The sequence below is a fragment of the Toxorhynchites rutilus genome, chromosome 3, assembly GCF_029784135.1.
Source record: "Toxorhynchites rutilus septentrionalis strain SRP chromosome 3, ASM2978413v1, whole genome shotgun sequence".
NCBI classification, from domain to species: Eukaryota; Metazoa; Arthropoda; class Insecta; order Diptera; family Culicidae; genus Toxorhynchites; species Toxorhynchites rutilus.
The window spans coordinates 222,985,654-223,009,848 of NC_073746.1; positions in this window are offsets into that span (position 1 = coordinate 222,985,654).

Here is a 24,195-nt window from a genome sequence, read left to right on the forward strand (position 1 = left end):
TTTGTTAAATAGCAGGTAGCAGGGTTTAACCACTCTTTTAGCAAACGAGCAAAAATATATATCTGGCTTCTGTATCTATACAGAAGCCAGATTTTCGAGAACACACCTAAAGATAATATGTGGATGGCTCAGTTGGTGCAAATGCAATGTAGTTTTTTCATAATTTTGTTCAATTTTAATATAGATACGAGGAGCCATGTTTTTTTTCCTGCTTACGAGAGGATTTCCGAAATAATGGTGGTTGTTTTCTGTCATTAGCGAATGGCTGCATTGATTTATACCGCTAGCTGTTTTGGGCTGTCTCTATACAGAAACCAAAAGTCGGGAAGTCATGAGTGCGGTCATAGTAATTATTTATTATTTTTTTTTATAGATTTTCCCACAGCCATCGTTATTTTTTCGACAACGGATTTGGTAGTGGGATAATTTACTGAATTTTTGTTTCATCCCGGAGTCATAGCTTCCGCCTATTATGTGTACACTGATCTTTATCTGTTTTGCTACGTATTAAAAAATATGTTCAGTTTTAGTTTTACTTAGATACATTTGTGAATTTAGGACCGTCGAATATTTTTCATGAATATTAGATTTAGTACTCTGCATAACTCAATAAATAATCCATATAACCTAACAGACGTTGGAAGAAGATGAATGCTTTTTCAATGCCAACACTGCCTAAGTTTTCTCAACTTCCCATAATTAATTTTTGCTTGAAGAAAAACAAAGTTTTAACCTCTACAGATAAGCTGTACTTTTTTTTAAAGCAAACATCGATCGAAGTTAGGTTCACCGAAACTTGTAAATTGCATTGCGGCATTCAGTGTCTGCTTTATGCATTTGCGATTTATACAGTTAACTCTAGCACTCTACTTATGAAAAATGATTCGAAGGGTGAGGCAATAAATTAAAAATGAATAGTACACTCCTACGCATGATTCGAGCAAAATTTATTATTTCGGAAATAATGCGGTTCCCCCAAACAAAATGGCATTATTGTTACTGTATTGCTAACAAATTGTTAACACGTGTCAGCAGTGAAATATATTGCTGTGAACGCCTCTGCATAATGACTCATGAATAAACATCGCCATGACCCATGTCAGATTTTTTGAATTAAACTTTAGCAAAACTTTTGACAGCCTTGGTGTTAGGTGCACATATTCACAGTGTCACCAAAAACGAACTTTCCCATTCTCTCGGAAATTATGCTATGCATGGACGCTGCTCCTGATTTAACTGAGTAGCGATAAGGCCACATCGCACCATAATGAAGCAGTGAAATATGCAACGGTTCATCGCATGGAGGCCAATCCATGTACTTTAGGCAGGCCCGAAGTTCGAGAGCTGCACATATAATATGTAACCATCTTAAAGTTTCATTCCCGTTCATCGCTGTATGATGAAGCTCTGGATCAATTTTGCCAGAACTTAAATTAGGCAATGGGCAGAGACGAACTATGTTCCAAAAAGTTGTCGAAAAACAGAGTGGAGTTATCTCATCGGAGCAGGGATTCAGCGGGATTTCACCACGGCTATATGCATATGCTATAATTTAGGCAGCACTGTTCGAGGAATATATTTAAGCGTAGCTAAGTTGGAGCTGGTTCGCACCCGGAAACTGCGACTGACAGTGCCTCATTTGTTTCAAAATTATTCGCTCCCCTCGAGTTCAGACGGCCATCTCGTTCAATATATCCGTTCCATGTATTTCTGAAAGTGAACAAATTGCTCTGCTCTTCATTTTAAGAACGAATACATTTTGGTTAAATTTGTATGGTATGTATATATGTTTTAGTTACTACCCTTGTTTTCTCTGATGCTGGAAAAGGAACACGAGATTATTTTGCATCCAAGACATTTACTCTCTACGAACTAAGAGAAATTCATATGATATCGGCAATTTTCCAAATTTACCCTTCTCTTCTTTTGGTAGAAACTTTGCAATATTCTTCATGGTTCTACGGAGCGTCAATTGAATGGCGGACGTAATGTTAAAAAAGTGTATAGGCGATGTCATCAGCATTGATTGTATCTGATATGTCCTCCTCGAATTATTTGGTACAATATTGCACCAAATTAATTGTCATATTGCGTATTTTCCGAAAATATATTCCCTTCAAATAAGATTACAGAATAAAATAGTTCGAGTGTCTTTCAACTCAAATTGGAAGGAACACTAAACATTGTACTGAATTTTGATGTTTTTTTGTTTATACTTTATGTAAATATAACATCATCTAGGAAATATCATGAGGATTTATTGAAATTGTCCGATTTTTTCGATGAATAAAACACATGATTTTCAGAAGAACCTCAAAACATTTTTATTCGTAAAATCCCCGATTCATCTCACACATTTCGCCAATCTTCTTCTTCTGAAATGGCACTAACATTTCTAGAGGAACTTCGCCGTCTCAACGTAATATCACTTGCGTCATTTTTATTAGTACTGAGTTGAGATTTCTATGCCAAATAACATGCCTTGAATACATTCTGAGCAGCAAGCTCTAGAGTACGGGCGACCACAGCGAGTCGGGGGAAATTTTTTTGACGGGAATCGAACCCGATCCCCCGGCATGATAATGTGTGACGCTAACCACTCGGGCCATAGGAGTACATCTCCCAGGTAAACTGTGGATTTCTTTCCAATAAAACTTTTGTTTTGTTTCTACGAAAATCATTCGCGTATTTTCGATCTATTTTCGGCATCTTTTTATTCGGCGAAAAGCTGTTCCGCAAGTGCATACCCTATTGAAGTAATATGGTGATAATCTGACGGGGCCACGTCTGGAGAATACGACGGGAGCGATACCGTTTCCCAGAGGAACTTTTGTCGTCTCAATGTAGGTATGAACTCGCGTCAATTATTAATACATAGTTGAGGTATCTTAAGCCAAATAACACGCCTTGAGTGTATTTTGAGTAGCAAGCTTCAGAATACGCGTACGCGTACTGGGACAGATAAAACCTTTTTTATCCCATTTAATTATTTATTCAGGCTCATCAGCATTTCAGCTGTAACCGTATTTTTAATCGTGTACATGTTACATGTTTTGTCGCATCTATAAATGGCACATTACACAGTTGCCATTCTAGGCGTAAGATAATTCCTGCTATACCATTTCATATAGTATATAACACAGTAGCCATTTAGGTTTAAGAGTATTCCTTCTGTTCTTCCATTGTTCAGTTAGACCACCGGACAGCGGCGACAGTTGATATGATCATTGTTGTGTTATTAATAGAACAACAGCCCGATGTTTCTTGCAGAGCAGAGCAGATGTTTGGATGAATCGATCTTCATCCGACCCTGGATCGATATCCATTGTTGATGATTGTTGTAGTTATTCTGTAACTACACAAAGATGGTCAATTCCTTCTTTACGTAGTGATTTCCTAATGACTAAATGTAACTTTGTTGTTTAAGTCATCATTGGTGCAAACATATTTTTTTACTAAAACATTTTTAAAATTATGGTGCGCAATTCTCATAAGCGCAACTGGCATTTTAAATATTTTCCCCCCAATATGTAAACATCTTGGCCATTTTTCAACACATCCTGGTAAGGTTGTAACGTGAGAACGAGTTAACCACAATCAGCTAAGCAGTGAAGTAGCGCAATTGAATTTGAAGCACGATGACGAAAGGAAAGTTCTTGAACGAAACTGAGCGGAGATTAATCACCGAATTGAAGGATACTGGTTTAAGCAACCGGGAGATAGCGAAGAGGATCGATAGAGGAGAAACAGTGGTCCGGAATTTTTTCAAGAAGGGCCCAAAATATGGCACCAGAAGGAAGAATAAAGGTAACTGCAAAATTTCAAACCGCGACCGGAACCGCATCATTCAGCTTGGGGAGACTGGAAAATTTAATGCCTCGGAAATAAAGCAAGAACTGAACCTTCCCATATTCAAACGACGTGTTTCCCAAATTTTGCGAGGATCTGGACATCTGGTTTACACGAAGAAGGCAAAGAAACCAAACCTCACCCCGAGGCACATTAAAGCAAGATTGGATTTCGCTAAACAGCACATGGATTGGAAGGCAAAGGGGATGAAGTGATCTTTTCCGACGAGAAAAAGTTCAATCTTGATGGTCCCGACTGCTGCGCGTATTATTGGCATGATCTACGAAAAAAGTGAAGTTGAGCAGTAATTTTGGTGGTGGAAGTCTCATGGTGTGGGCTGCGTTTTCAAGAAAAGGTAAGACTCCTATCGCCACTATTTCGACAAGGATGAACTCCGACAACTATGTAGAGCTACTGGACAGTGTTTTGGTGCCATTTACAGAAGACATTATGGACGACAACTTCATCTTCCAGCAGGATAATGCTGCCATTCACGTAAGCAAGAAATCATTGTCATGGTTTTCCGAAAAAAAACATTCAGGTTATGGACTGGCGTGCTCGTAGCCCGGATCTCAATCCCATCGAGAATCTCTGGGGAATTCTGGCAAGGCGAGTCTACAGTGATGGACGGCATTTTGCAACAGTTCGTGAGTTGGAGAGATGTGTAAGGGACGAGTGGAATAAAATTCCACATGAAATGTTGGATAATTTGATTGAGTCAATGCCAAACCGTGTCTATGAAACTATTCTGAAAATTGGTAAACAAACCAAATATTGAACGCTGTCATTTTCATGTATAAATCGTTTTTTGAGAATAAAGTCTGATGTGCGCTTATAAGAATTTCTACCTTAAAAACACGTTTTTCTCATTCTGAATAACTGTTGAGAACAGGATTGGGACTTTTCTTGGCAAGATAAACTTGATGTTCGAAGGTCATTTAAATTCCATAAAAATATTTTGGAAATATATATCTAGTTAATCTTACAGCCAAAATATACATGTGCGCTTATAGGAATTTCTCGCACTGTACATGAGTACATTCTGTCCAACATCCAGGTGATGATCTTGCTGCTTTGTGTCATTGTAAACAAACAATGCTTCAATTATATTCTAGTGTGTAGGTACACTGCATGATTTTCATATGTGTCTGTGCAAGCGCTGAGCGTAACCGATTTATTTTTTGGTATTTTTCAAGTGTCAAGTTTTTATAAGACCAGTTACATTTTCCGTTGTTTCAAATGTTTTGATCAATAAATCTGGAAAATGCCGAAGGGAAAAGTGCTCACGGAGAGAGAAGAAAGACAAATCGATGCATTTCACCAAGAAAATGTTAGCATCAGAGAAATTTTGGACGGATTGGACGATCTCATCAAGTAGTGCTCAATTTTTGGCGAATCCTCAAAGATACGATAAGAAAGAGAGAGCTCCACGTAAATCGAAGCTCTTTGACCGGGATAAGCGGGAAATAGCTATAAACGCTTCGAATATCTCGAAATCGCTTATGCAAATAAAGGAATATTTGAATTTAAATGTTACTCGGGTGACAATTCGTCAAGTTTTGGTAAAAAATCCTCACATAAAGAGGGCTTGAAAGCTCACATTAGCCTACCGTGGGACATGGTATGTTGGGACGAAGAATGTTTCCAGAATAATACATTTTGCTGTATACCACAACGAAAAAATGTATAGGGTATCTTCACTGACGATAAAAAGTTCAATTTGGATGGTCCTTATGGTTTCAACTGGTTACTGGAAGAAGGAACAGTATTTTCCAGCCAGGAATTTTGGTGGGGACTTGTGCATGGTTTGGGCGAGATTCTGTGCAACCGGGAAGCTTCCACATCATTCAAGGATTACATACATGTTCTGGAATCCTCTCCTACCGTGTTTTATTCACCTTCCAGCAAAACAATGCTACTATTAATACCAACAAGGAAACTAAGCAATGGATTGAGGACCTAAAACTTAATTTTTTGGACTGGCTGACTCGCTCTCCAGCCTTGAATCTTGTTGAAAATCTTAGGGGGATCATTGTACGCAGAATCTACATTGAGGGAAAACAGTACACCACGATTGAAGAGCTCAAGGTCGCAATTTCGGAAACATATCGAAATATATCGAGAAATCCGTTCAGCAGAATTTGATAAATTGTATTCCAACATTAATTTTCCTGGTTATTAGCAGAAATTGCAAGGTTCCCAATTATTGACATGTGAATCAACCGATTGTTTTGAATTTTTCATGAAAATACTTATGAATTTTGAAGTGGTCTTATAGAAACTGCTCAGCTGAAATTATCATATTTAAGCAGAATGAATAAACAATCTACTCTTTTGAACGAAATTGATGTTAAATATTCTTTATTCTAAGCTTTTAATGAATGTATCTTGTTGAAATTTTAACTGTTTGTGTTGTAACGAAATAGAATCACGGTGGTCTTATAGAAGTTGGACAGAGTGTGTATTACACCACACTATAAAATTAAATTGAATCTTCTGTCAGAAAACACAGAAACTCTTCTTTTTAGGATGTTCCGAAAAATATAAATTTTACCCTTTTTTCAAAATTTCACATCTTTTGAGTCACTACGCCGATTCAGATGATCGAAATATCAAATTAAAGTTGATCCGCTTATAGTCCAACAACTCGGGGTCGACAACGACTTCTAAGGGGCGCAATGATTTCGTGTTTAAATATAAGGGCTGGATGATGATCATCCAACGGCATAATTAGTTCGACGGCAGAGCTTACTGAACATTGGTGACATATATCAGGTCTAACTAACGCTGATTATAGTTTCGAATCATTTTGCATTGGTTCAGATTGCACTGTGAGACACCGTCCAATAACAGAAGAGTTCTGGCTGGGTCCTGTTCGCACCAATGTGGGATACGCGGAGTTGTTTCCGTCGGTAGAGTATGACCAAGATAAGGTTAGTTGATCGCAGTCACCCACGACAAGGATTTCGTAGATTTCGGCACCATCACGTTTATTTCTTTATTTTTCTTTATTTCGTCAAACTACAGTAGGCTACAATTACATACATTACATTACAATTACAATATACTTAATGAATAATTAATAACTATATTTATGAAAATCAATTATTAGAGGTATCATGTATTTGTAATGAATTACGAAATGCAACGCAGCAAACATATATGACAAAACTGTAATTCACGAATACGATCTTTCAGTCAATGACTTTTTCAATAATTTCTTCGTCATTGTCACATCAATTACATTACTGTACTTATTGTAGGTTCTCATCATTCTATTAAGTGGACCATTCATCTATCATCTTCTTCTTCTATATATATAAAAATGGATTTCTGTCTGTCTGTCTGTCTGATTCTTATGGACTCGGAAACTACTGAACCGATCGACATGAAAATTGGTACCATACAAATGAAATACAAATTTCTTCATTACTCGAGAGTAAAACATGCAAACGAATCCAAATTTGGCATGTGAAGGTTTTAAGGTGCAATAAATGTTATTACGGTGGTTCAACACTCCACCCCCCTCTTTAAGGGGGGGCTGCCATACAAATGAAACACAAATTACTGCATTACTCGAGAATTAATCAAGCAAATGGAATAAAATTTGGCATGTGGAAGTTTTAGGATGTAATAAATGTTTCTATGGTGGTTAGACACTCCACCCCCCTCTCTAAGGGGGGCTACCATACAAACGAAACACAAATTTGTGCATAACTCGGGAGTTAATCAAGCTAATGGAACGAAATTTGGCAGGTGAATGTTTTAGGGTGTAATAAATGTTTCTATGGTGGTTAGACACTCCACCCCCCTCTTTAAGGAACGAAATGGAACGAAATTTGGCATGTGGAAGTTTTAGGGTGTAATAAATGTTCCTATGGTAGTAAGACACTACACCCCCCCCCTTCTTAGGGGGGTGGGGGGTCTGCCATACAAATGAAACACAAATTTCTGCATTACTCGAGAATTAATCATGCAAATGAAACCAAATTAGGCATATGTAGGTTTTAGGGTGCAATAAATGTATGAAACATACAAACAAATGAAACACAAATTTCTGCATTACTCAAGAATTAATCATGCAAATGAAACCAAATTAGGCATATGTAGGTTTTAGGGTGCAATAAATGTTTCTATGCTGGTTAGACTCCCCACCCTCCTCTCTAAGGGGGGGCTGTCATATAAATGAAACTCAAATTTCTGCATTACTCGAGGATTAATCATGCAAATGAAACCAAATTAGGTATATGGAGGTTTTAGAGTGCAAAACATGTTTCTATGGTGGTTAGACTCCTCACCTCTCTCTCTCTCTCTCTCTCTCTCTCTCTCTAAGGGGAGGCTGCCATACGAATGAAACACAAATTTCTGCATTACTCGATAATTAATAGACCAAATGAAACTAAATTTGGCATGTGGAGGTTTTAGAGTGCAATAAATGTTTCTACGGTCGTTAGACACTCCTCCCGCTCTCTAAGGGGAGGGCTGCCATACAAACGAAGCACAAACTTCTGCATAAATCGAAAACTAATCATGCACAATTTGAGATGTGAGGGTTTTTGGGTATGAGAAATGTTTCTATAATGGTATGACACCCCTCCCTCCTCTTGAATGGAGAGGGGGTCCCATAAAAATATTACACATATTTAAACCAAAAATATTCCAACCAAACATGGCAATTGAAAATTTTCGGAAAACTCTGAAGGAAAAAGAGAAAATTCGGAAAATTAAATTCATAGTGACATGTGCTGTTAGTCTATTTGATGTTTGCGCTAGCGAAATTGATTTTTGTTCGAAAATGTTTGAAGTAAGTTTTCAAGTAAGTTTTCAGAACTAATCCTGTGTGAAACTAAGTCAATTAAACATGGAATTGCGGCAAATTCTCTGAGTTTCTCAAGTGTTTGAATATTTATTAACATACAACGGGCTTCATATGGGGAAAGGGGATATGTTGTCCAGCCTAGCTTTCTCAGGGCAAATAATAAATATTGTTTTTGTACTGATTCTTTTCGATTGGAGTGCAGTTCTTGATAGGGTGCCCATACAACACTGAAATATTCTAAAATAGATCTTACAAAACTTATATACAATGTTTTTATTGTGTATGGATCACTGAAATTGTAACTAAATCTTTTTATGAAACCGAGCATACTATTTGCATTATTGATCATTGTATAGTAATGTTCGCCAAAAGTGAGTTTCGAATCAAGACTTATACCTAAATCTCTCAATTTGACGCATCTCTCTACAGTTTCAACGACATAATATTACATTTTTTCACATTAATATCTAAAAGACTTTTCACGCACCATTCGAAGACTTTGGTTACTTCCATGTACAATTTCATGTCATCAGCATACATTAGAATGTTGAGGTTAGTTAATACTAGTGACACATCATTTACGAGTAGGATGAAAAGTAAAGGGCCTAAGTGAGAACCTTGTGGAACTCCGGATGTGACATTCACTGAACTAAAGATTTTTCCTCTAAAGCGAATAAATTGTGTTCTATTGGTGAGGTAAGATTCTACCCACTTCAATAGAGTTCCAGTTACTCCCATACGTTGGAGCTTGAAAATAAGCATTGGAATATCTACTCTGTCGAAAGCCTTGCTGAAGTCCGTATAAAGAGTATCGACAACGTTGCCTCTATCCATTACCGCAAGAGAATAGGATACAAATTCTAACAGATTCGTGGCAGTGGATCTTCCTTTAAAAAAACTATGTTGATTCGGTGAAACATAATGTTTTAACTGATTGAACTTTTTAGTATTGACAATGGATTCAAATAATTTGAGAATACAAGATAATATGGCGATGCCACGATAGTTATTCATGTCAGAACGGTTACCAGATTTGAAAATGGGTAGTAGGAATGATTTTTTCCAGACAGAAGGAAATATTGCGATTTTTAGCGATAAATTGAAAAGCAAGGACAAAGGATTAACGAAAGCCGATGCCAACTTTTTAAACAACATTGGAGGGATACCATCCGGCCCGGGACCTTTAGACGAATCCAGATCCTCTAATGCGATAAGAAGTTCGTTAGCGGTAATATTATCAATTGAGACCGAGTTTGCACATTCGGGTAAAAACGAAAAACAATCGTAATCTCGAACCATGTTATTTGTTGTGTAGTTACCTTGGAAAACACGGGCGAATTGATTACTAATATCACTATCGTTTGATGAACGTATTCTCCAAATTTCATACTTGATGGAAAATTATTAGATTTCATCTTATCGCTGGCAAAATTGAAAAACTTCTTAGAATCGGATTTAATATTATTTTCTATCCTTGTTATATAGCTTTCATATTCTAGTGATATTTCCGCATCAAGGTTTCTACAAATATCTTTGTATATGGTTAAATTATCCAAAGTTTCGTTTGTTTTGTATCTTTTATGATTTTTTTTTGTTTTTGAGATTTTTAATATCACGAGTGAACCATACTGGTGTTTTTGAATTTGTATTAAGTTTTTTTCTTTCTTGTTGGAACATGTTCGCTTATGATTCTATACTGATTATCATCAAAAATTTCAACAGCTTTGTCTATGTTCCTTTCATCTTTAAGTAGAAATGACCAATTTATATCATTAAGCTTACAATTAATTTGCTCGTAGTCTGCCTTTTTGAAATAAAAAAATTATCTCGAAATCGCAATCGGCAGGGCGTTTACTTGTGCTATCGATAAAAAAAAGTATTCTATAGCGGTGTTGATTTTTTAATTTTTTTCAAAGAGGACATTCAACTTTCGAAACATGGAAATCTTCTGTGCAATTAGTAAACAACAAGTCTAGGAAACAATTTAGTTCATTTGGAATAGGATTGATTTGACATAGACCTAGTTGGCTTGTTTTATCGAAAACAAGTTGCAATGTCTCATTTTCGCCTACAATCGGGAGTAAGATTGATTCGTTCTCCTCGTCGACAATGAAATCAATTGTATTTTGATTGAAGTCCCCGTAAATATGGATTTTAATTTTAGGGTCGAGTTCATCAACAAATGACTCTATAATATTTAAAAATTTCTCATGAGAATGTTATTTGACAAAATTAGGAGGGAAATAGATAGATACAAAAACATGTGTTTGACCATTAATACATACTTTAACCCACACATCATCAAATTCTTTATGTTGTTCACTAGGAATACCAACTGCGTTTATCAGGGCATGAGTACACCACCCCCCGATTTTTTATCACACAATAACAAATCTCGCTCACACCTAAACACGTTAAAATTGCTACCAAATAATTCTTCACTTTTCACTGTGTCGTTCCAACTGGTTTCAGTGGCCAGTATTACATTGTACAGGCAAGCATTAACTGTTTTGTATATTTCTTTCATTTTCGCCGCACTACGTATTCTATTGAAATTTTGACAATAAATAATTATTTCAAGTACTAAATCTTCATCCGAAGAATGCGTCAGTGGTGGTGAAAACTCGAGCAACTGTTAATGGTCGTACAGCAGCATAGCATGCACCTGTGAGACGATGAATGTAGCTGCGTTGTGTGTGGAGGTTGATGGTCCACAGGATATGGGTTAAGCACCTCTCCTCTTTGGAAGTTGATCATTCGTGGATTCGTTTCGGGTGGCCTAAAGAACTGATGTTTAGCCGCTGCTCTGTCCGGTGGTAGAAGCACGGTATTGTTTCTCGTTTGATGGTTGTTAATGTTGTTCCTGCTGCTGGATTCGCAACTATTAAATCGAATGTTGTCCATGTTGAATATACTGTCATATCTGTTTGGGCTGTGATGGCGGATGTTATTAATGTGTGAGTTGCTCCTGATATTTCTGTGGCGCGCATTATTGTTATTATTTGTATATCTATTGACATAGTTGGGCTCTGGGTTGCTGTAATTCCTTCTACTGTCAATATTTCGATGATTATTCCTATTGGGTTGTGTCGTACTTCTGGTCGACTTTTCGCACGCCGATATTTTCACGTCCTATTGCACCAAAGATCGTACACTGAATCACGGGAGAAGTCAACCTCAATCACGAAACACATTAAAATTCGCTTTCTCTTTTCTTTGCATACCCTATCCGATTCGTTCTCTCTTTTGCCCCTGTACGATATTAATTACGCGACAACTTGCGTTTGTCAATCGCATAGATTTTGCGTTTATCTACACTGCCATTTACATTTATATATTTTATATGATATTCCATTTGAAGTTTTAATCATTTGAACAAAGATCCAAAATAAGTTTGAAATAATAATGTCGAACATAATTCTCCAAAATTCATTGAATTTTACAGACTCATCATATTCCCCACAATACCTTCCCTCTCTACTATCAACCGTCAAATCATAGTGAACTCATACGAATGGTATAACAATTATTTTTATTGGACTCAAAATATAAATTTTGTAATATTCGTCCAACCAATTCAGTTTATCATTCATATCATCTCGAAAGCTATCCACATACAAACAAGACACTTTTTCAGATGCATTCATTCTTTCTTTTTTCTAACAAAACAGAGAAATTCGTAATTGTGAGATCCATTACTCAGCTTTTTCAAATTTCCGTCTGGAGTAAGCTGGAATTTTTGTATTTAACAACAGAAGAAACGTAATTTTTTTCAAGTTCGTTAAAGAACAAAGCTTTTTTTAAATTCAATAGTTTGTCAGCAACCGAATGACACAATATTCGTTCTGAATCCAAACGGTTCTTTAACACCATTTCATCAATGAGGAAAATTCGTTCGGGGCCGGGTTTCCATTGTTTTACATTTCAAAACTCATTTCATATGATAGTGGATGTACTCCGAAGTACAAAATAGTCGAATACTCGTGGTTTACTCGAGATTGGTATCACAAAGAAATTTCCTTACTAGTTGATAATGTATCATTCATGATTCTATAATTATTCAATGTAATCCGTTACACAATTCATAAAATCAAATATATGCACGAAAACATTTACGAAACGAAAATAGTACCTTGGCAAAAATACAAACGCAAAAGATGCGTTTTCAGAAAGCTATTCAAATGATTCATATGCTTTTACACGTTGAGCTCCATTTCGGCCTCTGAGGACTGACTTTCAAATTTCTCTTTCTTTCGCGCCGATACTAGCGTAAACTCGTCGGGGAAATATTTTGGTTGCTCTCCTTTGTATTAATGAAGGATTCTGAATAGATCAATGACAAAATCACAACCTAGGGCGTCTATATGTTGTTACCGATTACTAAGGTTGTTGAAAAATACTAAACAATTTCATCTTTTAGAGATAATAATGTTTTCATCGTACACCACCCTGGACTTCGCGTCGTGCTTCGATGACTTTCTTTCCTCAACCGGTTATACGATATTTTTCTCAACCTGTTCACCATTTGTTTGTCTCAACGACGGCAACGGTGGTATCAACATGCCTCATGTTCGGAACAAAAGTGCTATTTCATTATTTAAATGCTTTTTTTTTCTTTCTTCTCGCTATCCATATACAAACATGACGTTTTTGCATTCTCTCTTAAATGCATTCATAGGATGATCTTCGCTCCTATCATCATCACTATCCTTTTTCAAATTCAGGATTTTAGTTTATTGTTTATTGAAGATAATCACAAACAATATAGCCCTGGTACCTGATTTCAAACCACCCTTCGGATTAGTGCTCGTTGTTTGTAAACAACCAATTTACGAACACTTCCGAATGATGCAACTATGCAAATCGGAAGCAAACGACGTATTTGCGATCTTGCGTCTATACGTGTGTGTGTCGTTGATGCTAATTTGCAGGTTTCCCATGTATAAGTAAGCAGAGTGATTCTGCCACAATCTGAAATATCACTTGATGTTCAGAAAAAAATTCCACTTGCCAAGCCGTGAGCAGCAAAATTCAGAATTTCCTTCTGTCGTCAAACACTTTGCACAACTACATTTTCATGCAGTAAAACAAAAACATGCCATCTATTTTGTTTGGATCAAGTAGACAAAGGAACATGCTCGCGACATTCATGGGCATGAAAGAGAGAAGCTCCATTTTACTAAATCAAACGCACACACTTCAACTAAACCGTCTCGCATAAACCGCACGAATACCAATGGGTGCACACCACGCAATTTCTTGCAACTGTGATGTTTACTTTATATTTCTCGTCTCGTTCTTTGTTCTTCCAACGAGAATTAATTTGCTCACTCTCCCACTCACATACACTCGTGTACGCGAGGGCTACCCCAAAAATAAAGAACCAACTCTCAAACTCTGATCCACTTCGATGAAGAGGCAAGCAAACAATAGCTTCTTCCTACACAAGTCGCACCGTTAATAGATGTTTTTGACACTAACACGATTACCGACTACTATATGATTGTTTTCCTACAACTTTCAACCCACTCATGCCGCTAGAAGCTCCTTTTGTTAACATGAACCACCGTCTGACATTTTGTACTTCTACTTGCGGGCAAGCTGTGTTTTTCCATATCATTGTTGCTGGTTTACAATTATTTTTTACCAGGAATTCTAATTGGCTTAACATACATTTTTTGCCATTTTTTAACCGTTTCATAATTACTCTGGCTTACCTTTTTCTTTTACCAGTGTTTCAAATTGGCTTACCGTATATTTTTTGCCAATTTTTCTATCGTTTCACGATTGCTCTGGCTTACCTTTTTTTTTGCCAGTGTCATATATTCTTTCTAATTTCTCTTACCACCAGTTAATTTATATTTCCTTGGAGGGAACGTTGTCTGCGCCATTGTCGTACTTCTGGTCGACTTTTCGCACGCCGATATTTCCACGTCCAATTGCACCAAAGATCGTACACTGAATCACGGGAGAAGTCAACCTCAATCACGAAACACATTAAAATTCGCTTTCTCTTTTCTTTGCATACTCTATCCGATTCGTTCTCTCTTTTGCCCCTGTACAATATTAATTACGCGACAACTTGCGTTTGTCAATCGCATAGATTTTGCGTTTATCTACACTGCCATTTACATTTATATATTTCTATATGATATTCCATTTGAAGTTTTAATCATTTGAATAAAGATCCAAAATAAGTTTGAAATAATAATGTCGAACATAATTCTCCAAAATTCATAGAATTTAACAGACTATTCCCCACAGGTTGGTTCATCCTTTGATTTCTTCTGCGACGGTTCCTGGCCTTTTCAGCTTCCTTTTATTGATTGAGCCTACGGAGTTCTCGCGCGTCATATTCGGTCCAATTAGCTTTCCACCTTCTGATAGATCCTAGAACTCGCCAGTCTGAATTTGCTGTATTTCGTTCTACACTTGCGCTCAGTTCTTCTGCCAAGCTGGGACTCGATTCTGATGGTGGTGGAAGGAATCGTTCGGTATGAATACTCGATGCCCCCAGAATAGTCGACAACATTTTCACCTCATCTGGGACTTGGATTCCGATTTGGGCATTTTGTGATCCGTCATTAATATTACCAGCAATTTCGAGTGATAAATTACCCAGCTGTTCAATTTCCTCACGCATTTGGCCAACATTTATGTGACTCGTCGTAAAATGCCTTTTACCACGCGTTTCGCAGTGTGGATGGAAAGATCTAACAAAAATTTTGCCTTCGTCTTAATATTCATCTGCCATCTATTCCTTTAATGAATTAACATGTATCGGAGACATTCCTGGCAATAATTAGAATGCAAGCGGAGCGGATCGGAGAGCACGTGTTATTGTTTCGCGTTGGATGTTCCTTGCTCGATCCATCGATGCCATCCACGAATCCACCCATTCCACTATAGGGTATAGACATTCTCTGAGTCTGTTGGAAATTAGTATAGAATATTAGATTCTATAATTTTCTGTGGGTAAACAAAATAATAAACAGCAACTTAGCATTATATAAACATTACGCTACAATGTTGATTTAGAACAGCATTATTCAGATGAATAATCCTTCAGAATCCTTTTTTCAAAGGACCAACCTATATAGAATTCTTTCCGGAAAGTTAATTCAAGCATCACCTAACCGTTTGTAGCACGAACTGCTGCCGTTTAATTATCTTCAATTCTAATTCTCATGTAATAGATTAGCTCTGGCCATTAACGAGGTTTTATCATAATGGATCTCAATTGAATCCATTGATTCAATCATTCTAAAAAGCGATGGAATCGTTCGAATTAATCGTTTGTCTCGCTGATGAAAAGTTGATGAAAAGGGGGAGGGTGTGGTCTCTTTTTGATAGAGAGGTCCCCGATATTGACACTTGTCGCGCTGATGGCTTGTTTAAACGATATTAATCCCATCTGCTGCCTCCCCCTTCGGGACGCGATAACGAGTGAAGCCTTCAAAGACAAATTGGACAGCGTTGCGTTCTCATCGGAACGGAGTGATCTCCCACAGTTTTGCGCCATTGGAAGGACACTTTTAATTGCGAACACATCAAAAACAGGAACCGAAAGTCTAGAGCTGTGTTCACGCTATTCATTATTATTATAATACCTTTGGAAATCACTCTGCTAATTAATCAAGCCGAGACGGTTCTTGCTTCTTGTTTGCCAATCTTCAAGAGACCAAATTTGCCTTTCCACACCGAAACGATGAACGCCTTGGGACTAAATTTGATACTGAATAATAATAGCGTCCCGGACACGAACTGAATCTCGGATGCCGTTTGCTAATTAGACACGACGACCAGTTCCAGTTTGCAATCGTGCTCAACATAACAAAGACAAATAATGAAGCGGACTATGGCTTACCTAGCGTAATGTCAGGAATGCAATTAATAAAACAAATTTTGTGATGAAATTATTAAATATTGAATATCGATGATGCCCGTTAACGATATTACCTATGGGATTTGCTGCCGGGCCGAGCGGAAATTGCCCCACCCACCAAAGTGGAATTATGGTTTTGTGAGTGGGAATCACAGGTGCAATCAGAAATTTGCCATTAGGTGGAGTCGAGAAAGTTTCTGTGTATGTGCAACCGCATTTGCGTCAGGCTTCGTGACTACTATGGGACAATTTCTTTTTGAAATTTTTCTTGTGCTTTCGAATTGATTAATACAGATATACACAATACGTGTCAAAACTACAGAGCCACTAAAATTGTACAAAAAAAATGTATTTGATTTTTTATTCACTTTCACCATACTCCGTATATTGACGTAGGACTGCGTTTTTCATTTCTGTACCGGGTTGTACGAGGTATGGCTATCAAATAACTAGACTGTGCGCCTGGTGCGTTCGTTAGCATGAAGTGTCTGCTATAAATGTACGAAAACGCGTTTTCGTCACTATAGTAGTTTGTGAGTAGTGGTTTGAATGGAGCGTGGTTTTTTGTGAGCGTCGGAAATCATGTGTGACGAAAAACACGAACAACAACGCACGCACCATAACGCGCTGTCGGTGAAGCAATTTTTAGTCGATAAGGGCATTCCAGTGCTTGAACATGCTCCGTACTCGCCAGATCTAGCCCCATGCGATTTTTTTCTATTCCCCAAGATCAAATCCGTGTTGAAAGGTACCCGATTTCAGTCCGTAGAAAAGGCGAAGGAAAAAGCGACGCGGCTTTTGAACGCCGTCGCAAAAGAAGAGTTTCAGCACTGCTTCGAACAATGGATGTCAAAACGTATGGATGAGATGTGTGAGGAGCCAAATAGCAGTATATTGAAGGGAGCATATCGTTGTACCGTAATTTTCAAAATATAACCCTTTTTCGTAACTAGTATCGTTATCTAATAGCCATAACTCGTATGTTCAAAGTTTCGAAAACAAGAGAGTGACGCTTGGAGTGCAAGGTTTTGAACGTTGATACTTCTATGCCGGCTGAACGGAGCGGACTGATAATCATTTCATTCGCAAGACAAAATGTCCAAGAGTTATATGATTGTTAATTATTGATCCAAAAACTTGTTTCAAACATGAAAACAGGTATTGAATTCACACATATCCGTATATGAGCTAACGGAGTTCGGAAATCCATTCAATTGTATTGCGATGTGAAATTCTTATGGTCACGCTCACACACCTATGTATTATGCTATTCTCTCGCAATTCCTTTTCGTTTTTGCAGACGAACTGAGAGGAGCATTTAGCGAAAATCGAGGTATCGATGATAATTCGATACCGATGGATGAAGAAAACGAACTATAAAATAATTTGTATGTGAATGCCACAATCGATCGTCGTTTACAATTGTTGTGAAAGGGCATTATTTTTGCTGGTGTCATTATAAAACTGCGTATTCCATGATCTTGAAAATCCAAGATGGCGGCCGGTACAAAATGGCGGATTATGTACATATTTTCTCGAAATCCCATCAATATGGGTTTTCCTAAAACCCCATCAATATGGGTATCAAACGAAAGGGCTTGACCAGTGGAACTCAGTTATTTATGGAAAATGTAAATCAAGGATGGAGGCCGCTACAAAATGGCGGATTACACATTTTCTCAGAACCCCATCAATATGGGATTGACTAAAATGCAAATCCAAATGGTAGTGGCCACAAAATGGCGCCCTATATATATTTTTTTTTCAAAACCGCATCGATATAGGTATCAAATGAAAGTGCTGGACTAGTAGAACATAGCGGATCATGAAAAATCCAAATCCAAGATGGCCGCAGTCCCCAAATAAATAACTACTTTTGAAATAGTTTCATCTAGCTCGCTCTGTTTGTATGTATGTTTGAATATTTGTAGGATTGTCCCACATTAATAGAAATTTGACCTCGTTTCTGATCACTGATTGATCTGAAATTTGGAACATACCTTTAATTCTACTGCCATTATAAAACTGCGTATTCTATTAGTCAAATCATTTCATTTGATACCAATATTGAGGGGATTGCAAAAAATACATAGTCAACCATTTATTGGCGGCGACCTTTTCGAATTTATGTTGTTAATAATGTAGTGTATTCTGCAAGTAAAGCCATTCAGTCATTTTTTAGCGGCGGCCAAATTGAATTTTTCAAGATCATGGAATACGCATTTTTAAAATAGCAGTATAATTACAGGTATGTTCCGAATTTCAGATCTGATAATTATCAGGAACGGGGTCAGTTTTCAAATTTCAATTAATGTGTGACAATCCTATAAATACTCAAACATACATACAAACAGGGCAAGCTGAATGAAACCATTAAAAAGAAATTGTTTGTTTAGGAACTGCGGCTATCTTGCATTTGAATTTTCCATAAACAGCTATGATCTGCTGGTTAAGCCCCTTCATTTGTTACTCATTTTGATGGGATTTGTTTTGAGAAAATATATAATCCGCAATTTGTGGTGGCTGTCATTTTGCATTTGCATTTTCCAGAAACAATTGTGTTCTACTAGCCTTTCATTTGATACCCATATTAATGGGGTATTGGAAAAACCCATATATATGCGGTTTTGAGAAAATATGTAATCCGCAATTTTGTAGTATATCATGAAATACGCTGTTTTATAATGACTGCAGAGACAAAGTGTTCTAAATTCCAGATCTATCGGTCAACAGGAAGCTAAATAAAACCGTTTGAAAAGGGAAAATTCAGAAAAAGATGTACGCATATTTATGTTTCGCGGTGAAAATCATCATTTAAATCAATTTTTCAGATCATACAAACATCATATAACATACAAACTGTGTTGAAATGTATTCGTTATTTTTACCAATCAAAATATTCTCTAGAAATAAATTATTTGGCAGAACAAGGTTTGGCGAAACAGCTTGTTTTCTATATTTTGAGCAGTAAATGAGAAAGAAAAAGCATTTTCGTTGGATTCAGAGAGAGAGAGAATATAAGAATATAATAAAGAATAGAATTAAAATGAATGAATGAATATTTATTTCGCAACTGAGCGAGAACTTGGATCTCTGCTTCAATCTCAATTCTCACAAAAAAGTGTTTTTGATTTTTTTATGTACATCAAATATTGCAGCGGACAACTAATGAAGTTTATTGCACAGTGCGCCAAAATGGAGAAATAATGGACAAAAAATTAATTTTTTTTTTAAGATTGATTTTTTAATACTGCTGAAACGCTTCTTGTAATTGTTTTTGTACCTGATTTAATGAAAATGAAAGTACGCATAATTTGCATCTACGTTGCTACCGCAATGCTATCGTTTCTGTGATATAGATACAGTGATTTTAACATTAAATTTACTGTAAGTTCACAACTTTTGGTCGTTATCGAATGTTTTTCGAGTCTTTTTAATCTAGAAGTAAATTTTCATACAAGAGTAGATGATATTCGACTGCAATGCTTGAATTAAATAAGAGAAGTGGTTATTTCCTATGTTATAAGGTTGGGTAAAAATGTATATTATTTAATTTTTCGAGAAGAATTTTCTCACAAAATAATCTCAATATGAAAAAAAGGACAATAATATTAAACTATGTAAAGTAAACAGCATTACGTAAAATACTTTTTCATGTTTTTTTTGGGAAATTCAAAGCAGTTTGAATGCAATTTGATGTAGTTCCAAAACTGATGGAGCATTCGCACCCCCAGCAGTCAAAAACGAATTTTCATCATCGTAGAAATAGGCCTCAATCGTCGATCGTCGATCAGGGCCTCAAGCTCCACATCCTCGGCGTGTACGCCATTGTTTTTTTACAACCGACAACGGGATATCAGCATTTTCCATGACTTGGCAATGGAATCAGCCGGTACCTCGTCCCAAGCCTTGGCTACCCAAAAAATTATCCGTAGGCAGATAATCGAGTCCGACCTGTATTGCCAAATTAGTGGAAGTAGGATTAATAAAGAAGTAGGAGTAGCTTAATAAAAAAACAGGAAGTGGGTTATATCTATGGTATAACCGCAAGGGTGACGTACGACTATCGTTGATTTAGAGATCATTTGTTTGAAGTTGAATCTGAATTCATTCTGAATGAATGAATATTTGGAGAACTTCGAGAACGAGAGCGTTACGTTGGAGGCACAAGTTTTTATGCATCCAATATTGGATACGGAAATATCCTACTGATGGGGAAGAATAATCTTCAGAAGCTATCCTGTTAATTGCGATTGATTGAAAAATCACAAAACCAAATGTATTACGGAAATATCCTACTGATGGAGAAGAATAATCTTCAGAAGCTATCCTGTTAATTGCGATTGATTGAAAAATCACAAAACCAAATGTATTTGTTCACAGTGTTACATGGATAGAAAACATTAAAATAAACTTAAAAGATATTTCCACATTTTCCTCGATACTGGAAGCCCACACGTTGGGTAATGCTAACTCGATAACCATCTGTTAATGGCACTTGATTGAAAAATATTTGGTCACAGTGTTATATGGATAGAAAACATCGAAATAAACTCTTTCACGTGAATGTATTTTTAAATTCCTAGAGGAACTGGCAGATTATTTTCCGGATCTTTCTCGATGCTGAACGGCATCCAAACGGAAAGAATTCCGCGCGTGTATGTGTGTGTGTGTGTGTAGCGGCTGCTTCGAGATCTTCCCGGGGAACCGTTTGTGGCATCACTCTCCTTCTGATGGATTCCCTTCTGGCCTAAGGTGCACAAACAATCTCTTGGTGACACCGTTCATCCGCGCTTTCATGATAAATGAAGAGCTTCACCACAACAGCGACAACATGCTCCAATCGCTGTTCAATTAGAACTGAGTGGATTTCCAAGCGGCACTCGCTTATATACCGATTGGTGTTTTCAATAGCCTGTTTTGAAAGCAAATTTAAGACTATTGAAACAAGTTTTTGGATCAGAAAGTAACAAGTATAGAACGCGTAGACATTTTATCTTTCGAATGAAGTGTTTATCATACCATTTCGTTCAGTTGTTTAGGAGCTATTAACACTCAAAATCTCGGTCTCCGGCGTAACGCTTTCGTGTTCGAAACTTTGATTTTACACCCCGGTATAGAAATGAAAGACGTTGTCCTACGTCAAAAAATTGCGGTTAGAATCGTCTGCAGATGGCCAAACGAACTACCAATCTAGTAGTGATGATTTATCCAGTAGTGGAGAGAAACATGTTTGTATGAACGATCCCAGTCAGGAAACAGCGACAAGCGACATCAGCAATAGGTTTCAATGAAGCCATCGAATTCCAACATGAATGTCCCTAGCCAGGAGACATTATAAGAAGCAACGTCAGCAACATCAATTGATACAACGGAATCTAGCGTTCTTGAATACATTCAAATAGTTAATATTGATATTTTCAACGAATCAATCTCAAGATAACTCGTAGCGCCAATACTTTAGACAAAAACTACTTACTTACTTTAATTTGTTGGCCGACGGACCATGTATGTCCAAGGCAGCAAATGTGTTTCTGAACGAATAAAAGAAAAAAACTGTCAAACACGGTCCGGTCTGACTTAACAAAGACTACATAATAAATGTGTTATGTGCAATGTCCACTTATGCTTCACAAGTAAACCTTTTTTTTCCGTAGAATACCTTAACTAACTATTTATTTTAATTTTCTGATAATTTAGATTATGTTTTCTTTTGAATTACAAAGCAACAAATAAAATACCGATATAATAAACCTAACTCTTATTTATTTACTTTCATGGTCCATATGGAAAAATTAAATTATGGGAATCTTATACACCCTGCTATGTTTTTCTGGTAATATTCTCTTACTTTACACCCATAATAGCTAAAATATTGTGTTGTATCGGCATATTCAGTCTTGGACATCTTATTGTCCTGAAAGAGTTAAGCTTCGTAGTATTTTATGAAAATTTGCGTCATATCCCTATATATATATCCCTTAACCTATTTATCTAATGTTTGTTTGATTCCATACGCCAAGAAAACAAAATTCATTTCATGTCCAATGTCCATCACAATATAAAAATAGAAAAAACTTCGCGAGTCTTAGCCAATTTAAGAATCACTATTATATAGATGTTGAATGCCATTTTTGCAACATTGTATGGCAAAGGACCTTGCGATACCTTAGAAGGAATAATAAAATGCTTGGCTGAAACGGTTAGTCTAGCTAAATAACGTGAACATCTCATCAAAAATTCAAAGGAGCTATTGGATCGATTGGGCTCAAAAGCGAAAGGAGGAGCAACTAAACTAAATTTTCTTTTCCATTGCAATCACAACAGAGTTTTATCAAGCAAAAAAAAGCAATAGTCTATCAACGATATTCGAAAGCGATTGCTGTTCACGGAACACAAAAATATCATTCATTTATTTCAGTTTCCGTTGATTAAATAGAAGTTTTTTAAACTGTGATGATAGTAAAAAATTGAAGTCATTATGAAACAATAAGAAATCTGTGATAAAATGCGAATCTCTATCATTGTATAAAAACATGAAATAAAATATTTACAGAAAAATAATTTTCCTATTTGAATAAACTTGAAAAACTTCCGAAATCGACCGAAAGTTGATGATTTTCAGTAGTTTTTTTAATTTTATTCTACAATCACGGTATATCAGAAACGGTAGCATTGAGCAACATTTTGCCGTACACATTTTGTATTGCAAATCATGCGTACTTTCAAAAAGCCACATTGGTTGCGCCTTCGCTTACTAAGTGATCGATCGTGAATTAAAAGCTCAATTGACAATCTTTGTGTTGTTATAGAATAGCTACGTCCCCGCAACAATCCTCAGCGATGGAGATCGATTCAGTGTCGAAGTCCTGGCCTCTCTCTATCCATACGCAAACTCTGCTTGCAACAACGGGCTGTTTTTCTATAAATAACACAACAATGATCATATCAACTGTCTCCGCTGTCCGGTCTACTGAACAATGGATGAACAAAAGGAACACTTAAAAATGACTATTGTGTGATTTACAATTTATAGACTCCATAAACATTCAAAATGTACACGATTAAATCCGGCTCCGTTACAGCTAAAATGCTAATGAGCCTAAATGAATAAACAAATGGGATAAAAAAACAGTTTTAAGAAATCTACCTTTTTGACGTAGAACTACGTCTTTCATTAAGGGTACCAAATCAGAGAACAGGTCACGTTTTTATGAAATAAAGTTAACGTTAATAACTATTTTTGCCGCGTACGGATTTTGGCGATTTACATACCAAACGAATCGGAAATTCCCTAATATTTGGTTAATAACGAGCAACTTATCGATGAGCAACGAACGGGAAATCGTAAAGGCGGTTGTATATTATCCAGCACGTAGCGTAAACGGTGCGTACCGACACCGGCAGACAAATACATGATGTATTCATATCATCAGGCATAGCAACTTCTCTGTACGGACCGGAAGCGCAGACGGAGCGGAGAAATGCTACTAGTGATTGAACCGATGTCGTACCGAAGAGCGACGAACGCACCCATACCACGAACTTCGACGTTTGATTTGTATGTATGGTGCTACTCGCCCGTGTAGTTCATGCCCGACACCGGCAAAATATTCTTTTCGAGAATTCCTTCATGCATTTG